The sequence below is a fragment of the Theobroma cacao genome, chromosome 2 (genome assembly GCF_053813885.1).
Source record: "Theobroma cacao isolate CCN51 chromosome 2, ASM5381388v1, whole genome shotgun sequence".
Lineage (NCBI taxonomy): Eukaryota > Viridiplantae > Streptophyta > Magnoliopsida > Malvales > Malvaceae > Theobroma > Theobroma cacao.
This window is the reverse complement of record NC_142640.1, coordinates 9,873,583-9,891,470: the sequence shown is the minus strand read 5'-3', so window position 1 is coordinate 9,891,470 and position 17,888 is coordinate 9,873,583. Positions and strand designations below refer to the sequence as shown.

The 17,888-nt window shown below is 30.2% G+C and overlaps 1 pseudogene; it reads right to left on the bottom strand.

Moving 5' to 3' along the window:
• The window catches only part of LOC148764007 (uncharacterized), a 57,351-nt pseudogene extending 41,558 nt beyond the window's left edge, over positions 1-15,793 (bottom strand).
• Positions 15,794-17,888: the final 2,095 nt, after the last annotated feature.

The following is a 17,888-nucleotide window of genomic DNA, read 5'->3' as shown; positions in this document are numbered from 1 at the left end:
AAGTATTTGACTCATCAAAAACTACATGAATTGATTATTCAACGGTTAAGGTCTTTTTGTTAAAAACTCTATAGGCCTTTGAGTTTAATGCATATCCTAAAAATATTGCTTCATCGCTCTTTGCATCAAACTTCCCTAGGGGCTATTTTCCATTGTTCAATACAAAACACTTGCAACCAAAACTCCTTAGGTGAGAAATATTTGGTTTCCTACCTTTGTAAAGTTCATATGGAGTCTTTGAAATCAAAAGTCTTATTGGGACTCTATTAAGAATATAAGCTGCTGTATTTACTGCCTCAACCCAAAGATATTTAGGTAGGTGGTTCTCACATAGCATAGTCCTAGTCATTTCTTTTAGGGTTTGATTTTTTCTCTCTACAACTCTATTTTGTTAGGGTGTTTTAGGTGCAGAAAAATTGTTATCCAACCTTTTTTTATTGCAAAATTTTTCAAACTCATCATTTTCAAATTCTCCTCCATGATACTCTTTATGCTAACTACAACCAGTCTTTTTTTATTTTCTACTTTCTTACAATGACTTAAAAAGACTGATAAAGCATTATTCTTATGAGCAAGAAAATAAACCAAAGTATATCTAGAATAGTCATCAATTATTACAAAGCCATAAGATTTTCCTCCTAAACTAGTTGTGCTTATTGGACCAAATAGATCAATATGAAGTAATTCAAGAGGTCTAGATGTTGAAACAGTCTTCTTAGACTTGAAAGATGTTCTAACTTGTTTTCCTAGTTGGCAAGCATCACATATTCTATAATTTTCAAATTTTAACTCTGGCAGTCTAGCAACAAAATTTTTCTTAATTAATTTTGACATGGTATGCAAGCTAACATGTCCTAATCTCCTATGCCATAGCCAACTATCATTTTCAGCATTTGCAACAAGACATACTTCACTATTTACTTCAAGATCTTCAAAAAAAACTACATACATATTTTTCAATCTTTTTCCTATAAATGAGATTTTATTTGTACTCATATCTATTACTTCACACTTAGTTGAATCAAAACATACTTTAAATCCTTTATCACATAATTGACTAATACTTAGTAAATTATGCTTTAAGCCTTTAACCAACAACACATGACTAATTTAAGTTTGGAAATTCTTACCAACCATACCTATACCATGGATTCTTCTTTTTGAATCATCTCCAAAGGATACGATTCCTCCCTTTCTCTTATTCAGCTGAGTGAATAGCATTTCATGTCCTGTCATGTGTCGTGAACAGCCACTGTCCATGTACCAAGGCTGTTTCTTCTTGAGTTGAGCTCTTGAACATATCTCCTTTAAGTCCAGCTCAACCTCTGTTTCATCATCTTGTGCCATCAAACAAATATTGGCTCTTTCCTCAGATTTTTCATCTTTAGCTTCAAAGCTTGACGTGTCACTATCCGACCATGCCGCAGCCACCATTGCTTTCTTGGATTTCTTATTTTTCTTGGGAGATTCATCTTTCAGCAATGGGCATTCAGACTTAAAGTGACCAAGTTTCTTGCACTCGTAACAGATGAGCTCCTCCTTTTTGTTGGAGTCAATTTTGTTTCTGTTTTTCCATGAGGCACCTTGGTCTTTCTTGAAACCTCTTCTAGCTAGCCTTCAATTTCTTCTGCTCATTAGCTTTCTAAATTTTCTTGTAACCAAAGCTAATTCTTCATCATCATCACAGGAAAGCTTTTCCAACCCTTCTTCAAGGATGTTGGCTTTAAGTGCAATACTCTTTTTCTTTTCTTTTACTTCCCGTCAGTCTTCTTTTTCTTCTTCTTTAAGCTCTAGCTCATGAGTAAGAAGAGAACCACAAATCTCGTCAAGTGTGATGATGTTCAGATCTTTAGCCTCCCTAATGGCAGTCACTTTAGGTTTCTAGTTTTTTGGTAGACTCTTAAGCAGTTTTTTTACTAATTCATGTTCAAGAATAGGCTTGCCTAGCTGACTCAATTTATTTGTGATGTTTGTAAATCTATCAAACATGCTGGTGATGTCTTCACCAGGCTCCATTTTGAACATTTCATAATTATGTGTTAAGAGGGCAATTTTGGACTCATTGACTTGAGAAGTCCCTTCATGGATTATTCAAAATTTCTCCCACACTTGTTTAGCTGTTGTACAGCTTAAGACTTTGTTAAATTCAGTGGGGGTCAAGGTACAATGTAATGTGTTGATGGCCTTAAAATTTATTTGAACTTTCTTAGTTTCAGCCTCAATCCATTCAGACCTTGGCTTAGGCATCAACTCATTTGTCACTACATTCACAGTTGAGGGCATAAAGGGTCCATCAATTATGACGTCTCACATTTCATAGTCTATAGTCCTAATATAGATTGACATTCTTGTGCTCCAATAAGGGTAATTAGAGCCATCAAACAGAGGTGGTCTGTTTGTTGATTGTCCCTCAGCAACTATGGATTTTTGTTGAGTCATTTGGATCATCTCAAAGGATGTTAAGCCTTAATAATAGGGAACTAGCTCTAATACTAATTATTGGTCCCTATAATATGTGCTAGAGGGGGGTGAATAGCACAATTTGGCTCTTAACGATATTAGAAACTAATTTTCAGAACTTAAGAAAATAAAAACAAAGTACAAGATGCACAGTAATTTAGAGTGGTTCGATCCAAGACCTACATCCACTACCTTAATTATCCAACCAAGGATTTTCTCAACAAATCCACTAAGAACCGATGAAATTCACAAGCTTTCACCAAGCTTTACAATGGTTTTTCAAGGCTCAGCCAAAACTTTTTACACTAGTTTTTCACGGGCTAAACTAAAACCCAAAGTGGTTTTCCAAGGCTCAACCACAACCTACAACAATCAAGCTATCCCAAGCTTTAACAACCTCTTAGAGTGACTTCCTCACTCTAAGAATACAAGGAAAGTAGTAAAAGAAAGTACCTATGATCACTGGTTGATCTGATTGGTACAAGATTGATGGTAAAATACAAATGCAAAGAGTAGGCGTTTAAGTGCAAACAAGTGTAGTGAAGATTTTCTGGTTTTTCAACTCTTTATAGCTCAAATCTCATTCAAGGCTTCTAAAAAACTTGTTTCTAATTGTTGGAAGACCCATATATACTTGGAGATGCAACTCTGATGGTAGTTTGACAGTTTTATGCCCGTTGAAAACAATTGAGGATGAGTTTTAGCCGTTAATCTTTCTTGTAGTGCTCTAGTTCAATTTGCAGACAGAGAGCTCTTAGTTGACTGACTTGGTCAACTAAGTTGGTTTTATTTCTCAAACTTTTCAGCCCGTCATTCCTCCAATTTGAAACTTGATTAACCAATATTCTTCCTTATTTCACCAATAGGCTTCCTCCTTGTTAGATAGTTACATCTTGTTATTTTTATTCCTCTTTTTCTTTTGATATACTCTTTGAGGAATTAAATGATTAATTTCATATATTAATTTTCCTGCACACTCAAGTAAAGATATTAGACACAAATGAATAGAAATGTTTTATTATCAATCAAAACTAATGGAGCCAACAACATGTTTACCTTATATGTTCATAATTAAATTATGGGTGTATGAGGATGGTTATGGACTATAAGCCCAATGTGATTATGGATTTTTGGTTAAATTGCTATTTATGAAAATTTTTTAAATAGAGTATACCCTACCTTATCTCTTACTCTCTAGATTTGTAAAATTCTCTCTTTATCTTACTCCCCTCAAATATAACTCAAGATTCCTACATTCAATTGTAATTAGTAATAGGAAAGGAATTTTGTAAATTCGAAGATGGAGATCTAAGGTGCCATGAAGAGCAAAAGAAAATGCAAGCTAAAGCTTGTAACAAATAATGTATGCTATCCCCTAAAATTTGACCAACTAGTTTTTTTTTTTTTTTGTGGCTCAAGGAAACTAGAGTAGAAAAGTCCATAACCATCCTAGTAGAACAACATGTGATAGATTTACTTTATGCAATAATTTAAATGCTATACATGCTATACAAATGAGACATAATAAGAAATACTAAAAATCCCTCATAAAATATTAAGTCACATGCTACCCATAATTAAGATGCCTTCCAAATCCATAGTATAAAACCAGAGCTCTTCATATTGAAGGCTTGTTGAGCAAGACAAAGTCCAACTTTATCAAGAGCATGTTTTTTCTATGGACATGGGTCTTACTTAACTAAAATTGTATGGTTTGGATGAGTCACACTTGACCATGCAAGCTTAGAGGCAATAGTTAGGCAAAACATATACGATATGTTTAGGCAAAGAGTTGCCACCTAATTGAATCTAGGAGTCACATAAGTGATGTGATCAATAAGCTAAGTTATCCAACTAACTAGGCTTATCATGGCTTGTTGAGTAACTCAAGGTTAGGGTAGGTTGAACGGGGTCCTAGCCTACTAGAAAGATCATAGTGGCGACTTTCCAAAATGACTTGGAAGGTTGTCATTTTGCATAAAATAGTGGGAGAAACTTTGAAGATATTAAAATCTGATCCTAAACGATGTATGCATGATAATTCAAATTTGCTTAATTTATCTGCATTTTTGTTACTATATATTGCCATGGATAACCATTTTTCACTTTAAAATGCATCAAAGATGCAAAGCAAACCCACTGGACCAAACTTTTTTGAAAGGTACCAAGATTTGAGAAATGTTCTTAAGCAAAAGGTTATCTATCTATAGAAAGCTTTGCCATAAGCCCATGTTGAGGTAAATGGTGATGAAGCATGGGATTCTTCTTAGACTCATTAAGCCACATCTATGATATTGGCTACTATGACTCCAAAGCTTCAAAAGCAACATGAAAACATGTATGTAACATGTATGATTTTACAATCGAAAAAATTGGTCTATAAGCAAGGTCATACATAAAGGTATGAGATAACGTAGAAATTGTTTCTATGTGAGAAGATAGAAGATAGTTTTGTTGCAACTCATGACTTAATGCTGCCAGGCTTTATAGTAAAGATAGAGCAATAGAGATGTCGTGGATAATGAACTAAGTATCGTTTCGTTTTATAATCTCTACCAAACACAATTCATAATTAGGAGTGAGCTTCCATGAGATGGAAGTTTCATTGCCTTAATTTTGAATTGGGAAGACAACAACAATAAGGGCACTAACTAGGGAAAAATTCTCAAGCATCTTTATAGTAAAGATGGACAAAAGAAGAACTAAAGATGTTTCATTAACAAAAGTTAAGGAAGAAAAAACTTATATAAGTTTCAATTTAACCAAGTTTATGATTGAGTTGTTAAATCCTTACCATTGTACCAACATCATAAGTAATTGATATTAGATGTGGGTTGCAATTATGTAATGACATAAGAGTGCTAAACAATAGTAGTAAATCAATGCTCCAAATAAATGTCGAGAAATTAATATTAGATAATCATGTATGATCTTGATTATGGCATTGGAGTCTTGGTCATTAAAGTAGGAATTAAAGTATGAAGATACTTAGATCCTTTTAATTTGCAATCATAAAGGAATGAGAAATTCTTATCTACGTGGCCAAATCATTTCTAATGTAAAAATGAATGACTTGGCATGTTAAAGGTTTCATACATATAGATGTATATAAACCGTTAAACATAAAATGATATAAGGAAATGTTCCTGTTTCATTAAGTTTATACAAGACCAAATTAAGATTTTGTCTTGTATACTTAAAGAAATATAAATTTGAATTGTTTGAAATGTTCATAGAATGCAAATATAAGATCATGTGTATTATAGAGTATGAGATACTTTACTAAGATGAGATCTTAGTGAAGTCTACATACACTTATAGTTAATTTATTATCGTAAGAAATGAATAAGATTCATTCAAAGATGGAACTCTCTATTTGATCGAACGTAGAGATGTTTATTGAAAAGAGGAAAATCATGTAAAGATATGATTTAGTCCATATTCTTTCAATGATCTTAGCCCATTGATATATTCCAAATTTGGAAAAAGGATTTCAAATCAAAGTTGTAAGAAAATCATCTATATTTGATATAGGATGGATTTGTGTTACTTAAAACTTTGACATACAAAAGAGGTATATGGATGTAAGTTCATGGAATATCCAAAAATATTTTTTTTGGATATTATTCCCTTAAATGAAAAGAAGTTTTCTTGGTACATCTAATGATTAGTGGGAGCATGATGATACTTGAAAAAAGTTTCAATTATCACAACTTACATTGAAATCTAAACCTTGGATTATGGCATAAAGATGCATAATCAAGGTTTTCTAATGTACAAGAAGTCTAAAGATTTAGTAGGATACATTAAGAATGGGTTATTCATAGATGATGAATCTACTAAATATGACATTCTCATTGGAGTCACGCACTTTATTTTGATATAAGAAATCAAAAGGTTTGATTTATTGAAAATGAACATGTGTTGGTTTCTTATATGCATGAAGGGTTTAGTGGGAGTAAATCAACTTCTTTAGTAATGCAATTACATGTGTTGTATAGCACACTAAAAGAAGATACAAACCTAAGCTAAAGTCGTTTGAGGTTTAGCAACTCAAAGGGAACTTTTTGATGAGATGTTAAAAGAGTTTAACATAGTTAACTCCAAAAAAGGGGAGTGACATATGCATAAGATGCACATGGAACAGTCATTTGGAATGGTTCCAAACAGGACGCTGTTGGGTATAACATGAAACATATGAAGGCAAATGATTGGTCAAGAAAGGATTCACCACTCCAAGTGATTAAGGGGATATGTCTTGATTGATCTCGCCCTGAATTTGCTTAATGAAGTTTTTGGCCAAAGTAAGATGGATTTCGGAAAAGAAGTTTTCCATAATCCATGATAGCTAATTAGTGGTTGCAAGAACTAATATGGAAAGATCAAAGAGTAGACACTGTACCATACTCCTTAAATTTTTGAGACATTTGATAAAGGGATTGAATTGTACTAAACGAGTGATCAATGAAAGGTTAAGTGAAACCATCTTAACTCTTCTAACATTTAGGTGGCCATAATGGGTTGCTAGATCCTGTTCTTGGTCAATGAACTTTAAATAGTTAATATGATTAATGATAAATTCAAAGTTATTTGAATTGATCTAATCCTAAGTTTAAGGATTATATCTTAAGTTCATTGCCAATATGTTGGAAGCCTGATGGGTCACACACCAAAAATGAATACTGAAATTAAAATGGGAAAGGTGATTAAGTTGAACTTAATCAAATTAGAGTCATAAGCATTTTAAGAACTTAATTAAATTATTAGATTAATTGGAAATTACATAAAAATTATGTAATTAACCTAATTAGGGTTTAAATTAATCCAAGGTACAATTACCTTGTTATAACTGCCTAACACAAACAAGCTTGCACACTTACAAACACTTTTGCCCTAGTCGCACCCCTTGTGAAGAGAAAATTGTTTTCTCTCACTTTGTATTTAGTATGTTCAACCTTAAGGCTATTTATGTGGGAATTTGAGCTTATGAAACCCATCTTTGCTAGCACATTACCACAACATAACACTCTCAATCCTTGGAGAACGATTTTCATATTAATAAGTGTGGATCACCATTAGAGGCTGTACAAGAACTCCTTGGACAGTTATGGTTTGCAACAACTGGGCTAAGGTGGTTGAGTCTTTTAGGGGCTGTTATGGTGGTTTAACAAAAGATCCAGCTTCCTTTGTTATTGAGGTAATATGATTTGATCATATGGTTATATCCTCGTTCTTGTTTTAGTGGTCAAATCAATAATAAATAGATCCTAAAGGGCAAGATGCATTTTTGTTTGTTCATTTTCTTCCACTATGATTTTATTTGCATTTGATGCATGACTAGCCTTCACCCAACAAATCCTTCCTCAAAACTTTCGAGTACACTTTCAAATGCTCTGAGTAATTTATTTCAAAATCCTTGAGTACACTTTCAAATGCTCATAGTAATCATTTTTATATCTTTCAGGTACATCTTTCAAATCCTTCAGGTAACCATTTTTCAAAACATTTGAGTAACCATTTTCAAAATCTTTAGGTAACCATTTTCAAAACGTCCGAGTAATCATTTTTCAAATCCTCTTAGCACATCTTTTAAATGCTCAGGGTAACCATATTTCAAAACCTTCGAGCAACCATTTTAAAAACCTCCGGGTAACTATTTTCAGAACCTTTAGGTAATCATTTTTAAGACCTCTGAGTAATCATTTTCAAATCCTTCGAGTACATATTTCAACATCTTCTGGGTAACTATTTATCAAAACCTCCGAGTAACCATTTTTAAAACCTCTGAGTAATCATTTTCAAATTCTATGGGTACCATTTTCAAAGACTATTTAATCTTCAAAAGTCGTTAAGCCTCATCAGAAAAGCACTTTTTAAATTTTCAAAGTCATTAAGCTTCAGATGAAAAGCCTTTATTCATCTTAAAGTTATATAGCCTTATTCTAGATGAGGAGTTTATTCATTTTAAAGTGACATAACCTCATTCTAGATGAGGAATTTATTCATTTTTAAAGTGATATAGCCTCATTCCAGATGATGAGCTTTTTCTTTAAAAAAGTATATTTTCAATCAAAATGGCGTTTACGTATTTGCACAATTTATGATTTTCAAGAAACAAGCAAAGAGGCGCAACTGTAGACATTTTATTTTGTTTGGGGTGCCTACTAGAAATTAAGGAAAAATTGGAAAAAGAAAAAAAGGAAAACAAAAAAACTATATAAAAAAGAGATAAAGGTGAAAAAGGGGTAAGGATCAGTTTGCACCAATCCTAATCCTAGATAAACTTGAAAATCTAAAGGAGATAAAGTTAGATTGAATCAAAACTCATGAAATTAAGTTCAAGAAGAAATAGAACACATTGGGTATAAATATACCCAAGCCTCATATCAAAAAGGGAAGGAAAAAAGAAAAACCTAACAGAAGTATTCGGTAGAGGAGAGAATATAGTTTTTGAGTTCTTGGGTTTCAATTTTTTTCTAAATCTAGGAGAATCAGATCAATTAAAGGGAGAAATAAGAAAAAGAATATCAAAAGGAGATATATAATAATCTGAATATGACATTGTTTTGGATTAGCTAAGGAAGACATTTGTAGGCTAGATCTAATCAATTTGACCTGTGATTGGTGTCTAAATACTGGTGAACCCATCTAGGTAATCTTGGCCTATTAGTCTGGTTTTCTTTTTTGGTTTTTCAACCTAACTAGGTGAGTTTCTTTTTTATTTATTTTTATATTGAAATTAGTTTAATTGATATTTTTTAACATTTTGATTAAAATGTTTGCTTAATTTAATAACCTTTGAACCAATTTTTTTTTAATTATTATTATGATTTTTTGATCATTTAAAAATTAAGAGTTTACATAAATTTATAAAAATTCTCCAATAATGAAATCTCAAGAATGATAAATGAGGTAGCTTCTTGCGAATTTCTAAGTGAGAAAATTTTTCAAACTTATGCCATAAGAATTTGGAGATTTTGAAAAAATTTTAATCGCAAGGATTTACATAAATATTTGAATAAATTAAAAAAAGATAAAAAAATATAAAATTAAATAAATAAATTCTCCAATGATGAAATCTCAAAGATGCCAAAACAATGCTTCTTGAGAATTTCTAAGTGAGAAAATTTTCTAAAATTATGTCATAAGAGTTTAGAGATTTTGAAAAATTTTCAATATCATGAATCTTATTTATTTAATTTAAAAAACTAATAAAAGAAAAAAGAAATTATAAAAATAGAAAATAAGTAAAGGAAATAAAATTGAATATTAAACTAAACTTTATTTAATAAGGCTTAAAGTACACCTAATTAATTAGGTATCAATTAAAGTACACCTAATTAATGTTTATGTTTACTATTCAATAATATTTTCTTATCTTTAAAAAAAGAAGTAGGTATCAATTAAATGAGCGTTGTGAGAATGTCTTTCTCATGCGTAAATGAACTTCTGAACCTTATCTGCTTTGCAAACTCAAACCTATTCTTTTTAATGAACTTAAATTAAGTTTAGGATCTCATTAAGAAAAATAAGTTTACTTGAATGATCAATTACTCTTAAATAAAAAAATTGATGATAACTCTTTTTTACGCTAAATGATTAAATTTCATGACTCAAGGGTTATGACGTGTAAATACAAGTAAAATAAATTTTCTTTTCATTTGAATGAAGGGAGTTTAAAAAAATATAAAAAATAAAAGATTAACTTATAACTAAACATAAAATGTTTATGTCCTACTCAAGTTGGCATAATTATGACACAAATAGGATTATCTCTAATCCAAACCTGCTAGGCAACATATTGTATGCAAATATGGTGTTACTAAGATGCATCACAAATTGTTGATTCAACCGGAAAACCTTTATCCAAGCTCTAAGTAATCAACGAGATTATCTTAATTTACAGGCAATTGTCAACAAACTTATCCTTTAACGTTAAAATTTATTTAATTTAGATGATTAATATATGAATTTTTCAAAAAAAATGATTATAAATTGATTAAATGGATTAGGTTATGATATATAACTCGTAAAAATGAGTGATTTGATGTGTCGGTACAAGAAAATGAAATGAACCTCATGAAGAATGGCATTTCCACGGCATAATCGAGTTGACCAGCTCATATCAAGCAAGACGTCGTTTTCCATATCCCAACCAGAGTTGATTGATAACCACATGAATACGAACAAAACGTGCTAATGAGGTAAGGTGCACGTCATTTTCTTATCGAAATAAGTCACAAATTGAGGTTCGTACTAAGAGACCTGTCCAATTACAACACGGAACAATTGCAATTCCAGACAGTCTTATCAAGTTAAGCTTTTGTTGTAGAAAATGAAGGATATCATGCTCCCTTCCTTTTGTTTTTTTCCTAAAGTGTGAGTCCGCGGGGCGTGGGGGGGGGGGGGGGGGGGGGGGGGGGGTTTACGTACTTCAAAATTTTTAAATTTTTATAATATATGTTTAATTTTTAAATTTTTATAATATATTTTTAATTTTTAAAATTTAAAATTTTTATTTTTATAAATATTAATCTTTTGATACAACTGTTTTATAAATATTATTTTCACTTTTCAAACGCGAAATTCTAATATCTTCCTTTTGTTTTTTTCTTTGGATACTATGTGTTGCTTTAATTAGAATTAGCGCGAGTCCATGAATTTCACAAGAGTGGCGCTTCGGGGCTTAAGGTGAGTTAGCCTGCCAGGCAAAATGTCAGACATCATCTAGTTTGCGTATACAAAGAGTTTGGGTTCATGATTTTTCTTCCACAACTGAAGCATATGGAAAGACGTTCTTGCCAATCTGAATGTTTTCCAACTGTTGAAGTGGGACTTATGTTTGGCTGCTAAATACTGCTTTTTGGGAGCTAAGCACAGAGTCAGACATCATCTAATTTGACTTTAGAGACATTTTTGGTTCATGAGTTTTCCATTACAGTTGAAGTTGAAGCATCTGAAAAGATATTCTTGCTATTTATTTTGTCCATGATTCTCTCCTGATTTCCAAAACTATTAAGTACTCCTCGTTCGCCTAGAAGCGGCTACAGCACGTGAGAACGATTGCAGTTGTACACCTATCATTCAAATATTGCAAAGAGCATAATAGTCGAAATGCCTATTAATAACTTTAGCCACACATTAGAGAATCAATTATAGTTTAAGGAATTACTCGTTAATATTTCTTTTTCATTAGTTTTAAAGGTTAGTAATAAAAATAAACTAAATGTTAAAATTGAGGTTAAATGTTTGAATTTTTTTTAATTAAGTGTCAAATATTTTAATTGTAATAATTAAAAATAAAATATTTTTTATTTTTTAAAATTAAGAATTAAGTTGATAAGTAAATGAAACGTGTATTACACGTAATAAAAAAATTACGTTAAAAATATAATTTTATATATTATATTAAAATTTTAATTATTATATATTATATTAAAAAAATATAATTATTATATATTAAAAATCTTAAAAATTAAATTATTACATATTATATTAAAAATTATACTTATTACAAATCATATCATGATAAAAAAAATTATTATATATAATCTCATAATTTGAATCGTTTTGATTTAATAAAAAAAAAATTTAGACAATTTTTTTTCTTTTTAAGTCAAGGTATACATGCGTATGTCTTACGTACTTCAAAAACCTTTTATCTTAATTTTTAATTATAAAAAATCAAAGATATTTAATCATTAATTATTATAATTAAAACGTTTGATAGACAAAAATTCAAAAATTTTAACTCCAAATTCAACATTTAGTAATAGAAACTTTGTAGCCGAACAGCAAGCTATCCTCAAGCAAGTGGATGGAGATGTCAGAGCAAGAGTACATAATTTGTCTAATCAGAGGCAGAGAGGGGGAGGTCAATCATAGAAAGTATGTAGCGGAAAAGCAAGCTGTATCTTCAATCAAGTGGGTGGAGATGTCAGAGCAGGAGTATGTGATTTGTCTAATCAGAGGTAAGGCCAGTAGGGGTCCCGTCTTCCAAAGTTTTATAATTTTTTAATTTTTTCAAAATTTTATAATTTCTTTTTTATTTTTATTTTTTTTTAATTTTATCGCTACAAATTTACCATTTAATCATAGAAAATATGTAGCGGAACAGCAAGCTGTATCTTCAATCAAGTGGATGGAGATGTAAGAGCAAGAGTACATAATTTGTCTAATCAGAAGCAGAGATAGGGAGGTTAGTAGGGATTTCGTCTTCCAAAGTTTTTGTAATTTTAAAATTTTAAAATAAAAACGAAACTATAAAATTTTTTAAAATATAAAAAAATTATAAAATTATAAAATTTTGGAAGACGAGATCCCTGCTAACCTCCCTCTCTCTACCTCTGACTGGAGAAACAGAACTTCTGACCCTACTACTGTGTGTAATGTTGCTTCAAAACAATCAAGTCGCTTTCGGACAAAGTGGGCTATTACTGTATTAGTTTGTTAGATTAATGAGTTAAGTTTGGCTGCTTTTTTGTGGCTTTATAGGCTAGTTTCGGGTGCTCTCTGAAACAAATTTTCTTTTATATTGAAGTAGGGCTCTCCTGCGTAGTGGGATGGATGAATGAAAAAAAAAAAGAAAGGAAAGGAGAGGCAAACAACAACATACAAGATACGTGATTTCAATGATCAACTATTGTCTACAAAATAGATGGAACAGAAATCCAGCCTAAAAAATAGACTTAAATACTAAAAGGAAATTCTTGCATCTCAATGATGCTTCTAATTTTTATTTTATTCAAACGAATTCTTGTATCTCAATTATGCCTCTAACTCTAATTTCCTTCAATGAAAGAAAAATTAAACACAGACACACTCAATACAAATCAACATTTTATATTCAAATGATAAATGACCCGATGAGCTAACCTAACCCAGGCCCAGGGGTTAGTTGATCAAACAATTAAGTTAGTAGCAAACCTAACAACTAAAGTGGTAACGTTCATGGTACGTTTAGTTGACAGAATAGATAGGAATGAAATAGAATAGTTATTATGTGAGAATAGAATGAGGTGAGAATAGAATAAAATAGTTATTACTTAATTTAGTATGACAAAGGAAATAAGACAAGAATAATTATTATGACTTTTTGTAGTATTTGGTTCGTAACAATAATTTTAGAATAAGAAAGGAATAGAAAATAAAAAGACAAAAACACCATTTATTATTTATATGACATTTTACTTTTATTAGATTTTTTAAATATTAATAATCTAGAATTTAATTAAAATATTAATAATTAATAATTTAAATATTAATATTTATTTAATTTAAAATATTATTATGATTAATTTTTATTTTATTTTATTTTTAAAATATTAATAATTGATAATTTATTTAAAATATTAATAATTGATAATTTCAATATTAATATTTATTTATAATTTAATTATTTATATTGTAAAATATTAATATTTTATTTAATTTAAATATTATGATGATCAATTATTTTATTTTATTTTATTTTTGAAAATTAATAATTGATTATTTAGTTAAAATATTAATAATAGATAATTTAAATATTAATATTTTATTTAATTTAAATATTATTATGACTAATTTTTTATTTTATTTTTTAAATATTAATAATTGGTAATTTATTTAAAATATTAATAATTGATGATTTAATTATTAATATTGTTTATCTAATTTAAATGATATTATGTTTATTTATTTTTAATTTATTTTGTTTTTAAATAGGAATAATTTATAATTTATTTTATTAATAATTGATAATTTAAATATTAATATTTTATTTATATTTTAATATTAATATTTTATTAAAAGTTGGAATCAAGTGAGAGAAAGAGGAGAAAGAGAGAAAAATAATATTTTTTACAAATGAAGTTGTAATTTTTTAAACTTGTAAGGGATATTTTTGTTTTTATTAATTTTTGAATTTGTTTCTTAACCATGGAATAGCTAATACCATGGGGGAGGGTGGTATTAGCTATTCCTTGGTTTTGAAGGATTTTGAAGAATAGTCATTTCATAGGAATGGCTATTCCTTGGATCATTTTTCAACCAAACAAATGAACCAAAATTCCTTGAGAATAAAGGGGAAATGGCTTAGCCATTCTCCCAACCAAACATGCTATCAGGATAGTTGACTGGCCACGTTCTAAAGTGGCCACGTTCTAAAGCGGGTGTGGTGGTTTTTTCTTCTCACTGGTCACCCTTTCATTGGTTCTTTTGTCTTAAATAAATAATTAAAAGAAAAAATCATCTATTTGTTTTGATATAAAATATTTTCTAGGTGTTTGTTTAAATAAAAAATTTATTTTAAATGTAAAATATTTTACAAATTAATAGAAAAAATACTCATTAATCACATAAAAGGTTTTTTATCTTTAAAAATTGTAAGACATTTTTTTAAGAATTGAAAAACACTTTTATATTAAACTTAGTAATGTATGTTTGATGAATATTAATATTTGATTTAAAATAATAAAAAAATAATATTTAACTTAAAGTAATAAAAAAATAAAAAAATATTAATATTGAAGTAAAACAATTTAACTTTTTACTTTAAAGCTGGAATAACTCTCAGGACTAACTCCTTGTTAACTTTTTATTAATACTCAGAAAATAAAGTACATTATGGAAGGGGGCATAAACTTACCTTCAAAAATAAATTGAAAAATAAAAAACCTAAGAAAAATATTACTCTCCTATCATATACTTTTCTTTTGCATAGGAGAAGCGATATATATTTCTTTTACAATGATCTAATGTGCAAAAATAAAATAAAATTCCTAAGAGCGATATTATTTTCCTAGCAAATTTTAATAATATTATGGAAAAATAATATTATTCTTTTACAATAAGCTAACATTAAAAATAAATAAAGAATAATACTTCTTTACATTTATTTAAAGCCAACACATGGTCAGTTCATTTTATCTAATTTTAAGAAACCATTTAGCATATCTTCAGCATGATGAAAAACCTTGAGTTCCCTATGTGAGTGTCCTTGATTAGATAAGAAATCGGCTTCTTGATTACCATCACGGTGGATATGAGTGATTCGATAATTAAAGTGTTGTAAACGTTTTCTAATAAAGGCAAGAATGTACTGAATATCATAAGATCCATGAGTACCTTGGGCTATCATATGGACAATCACCTTTGCATCCATTTCAATCCATGTATGAACATTATAATCTCGACAAAGAAAAAGGCCTCTTTGAAAAGCAAGTAATTCAGCTTTCATTGAATGTTGTGCACCAAAATTTTCAGAGAAGCCAAAAATAAGTTTACCTGTGTTATCTCTCGCTATGTGCACCACCTCCTGCTGCATTCTGACAATTATCTCTTGAACTCCCATCTACGTTTAATTTAATTTCTGACCTACCTAGCTTCAACCATGTGATTATTTGTGGCGGAATGAGGGCAAGTTGATTCAACAAAGAAACACTCCACAACTTTGTAATCTGCATGTCCCCTTTCCATTGTTGCTTGCGTATAAGAACTTCTTTATGAAGTTGCATCAACAACTTCATGATCCACCGTATAAGTCACTGTTGATAAACACCTAATTGCCTGTGCTTAGAGTCATTCCTTTCAACCCTTAAAAACCAACATATAAATATTGGTAATAAAACACGAATATGTCCGGCTTTGTATAGTCGCCTGAGTAATACCAAGCCCATAAGACATGCAAAATATTACGTGGTCGTTCAATCGAAACCAAAAAAAATTGTGAAAAATATTTCCATACATACCTTGCAACAGGACTTTCCCAACGTACATGTACTAGTGTCTCTTCAGATCTACAACATTGACATTTTGAAGCCATTTGGAAGCCCTTTGCCTTTAATCTTCTATCAACAGGCAACCAGTTATGTATAACTCTCCAAAAGAAAAAGAAAATAGTCAGAGAAATACTTCTATGCCAAATTAAATTATAAGCATTATTTCTAAGATATTTTTTACGCACTGATTCTCATGCAGTTTTAGTAGAAAAGATTCCATTAAAAGTATGGATCCAGTATGCTACATCATCATTGTCTTATTCTCTTAGGATTTCAATAATATTTTTTACCATGCAATTAGGTAAATAGCATTTTAATTTCTCCACAACCTACTTGTCATCTTTATAAAAATAATGAACTTTAATAGAAGAATGCAAATGGAAAGAGAAAGAATTTACCAAAGGCGTGTCTCTCTTCCAACAATCACGCTAAAAAAATAAGTCTCCTTTGCCATTTTTCCAACGTATATCCTCCTTTGCAATACAACAACCACGTTTTAACCGTTTCCAAATGGAGAATCGTGAATTTTTTTTTATTCACCTGCATAGGCACTTGTCCACGATAATATTTTTGTTTCATGAATCTAGCCCAAAGACTATTAGAAGTGCGAAATAACCACCAAAGCTTTATATTAAAAGTTTCAAAGAATCCATTAAGCTTCTAAATTCCAAGCCACCTTCCTTGCCAGGATAAAATATTTTTTGCCAAGTAGACCAGTGAATGTGCTTGGTATGTGCTGAATCTCCCCATAAAAAGCTACTGAAAATTCGCTCTATTTTTTCGATCACGCATGTTGGAGGTTTGTGTACCTACAACAAATATAGTGACATAGGGGGAAGCACACTACGAATCAAAGTAATTCGACACCCAGAGATAAAATCTTGTTCTCCCAACTTAAAATTTTATCTCAAATTTTAGATACCAAAAAATTAAATAAGATTGATTTCTTTGGACCTTTATAAAACGGCGCTTCCAAATAAATAATTGGCAAAACTTTATGAGAAAATCCTACAGCTGATGTAATAATTTGGATCCTGAAATGAGAGGTTTTGTTGCTCAAGATAAAACAACTTTTTTTCCTTGCTTACTCGTTGACCAGACACTGCCTCATATTCTTGCAAAAACTTCAAAATCCTCCCTAATGCTGGTCGGTTACCGTTAGTAAAAATAACAATAACATACACAAATGCTAGATGACTAATATTTATGAGGCAACTTGAAAAATATCAGACTGATGGATATTTCTCATATAAATCATTTAACCTCTGTGAAAAATATTCTGCTGCCAATATAAAAAGTAAGGGAGAGATGGGATCACCTTGTCACAGCTCTCTGCTCGATTTGAAATACCCAACGATGAGCCATTGATTTGGAAGGAGAACCAACAGTTATCAACACATCGTTGTATCATGTTAACCCACTGTTCAGAAAATCTAAATTTTCTCAACATTTTGTATAAAAAATTCCAATCAAGCCAATTATAGGCTTTCATCATATCCAATTTAAGAATCTCATTTCCACCATGCACTTTTTATCAATCCAGTGAATTAATTCTTGAGCCAATGGAATATTATCACTGATGAGTCTTCCCACTATGAAGCCACTTTGATTATTTGATATAATATCAGGCAAAATTTTGGCTAAACGGTTAGCAAGCAATTTAGTAAT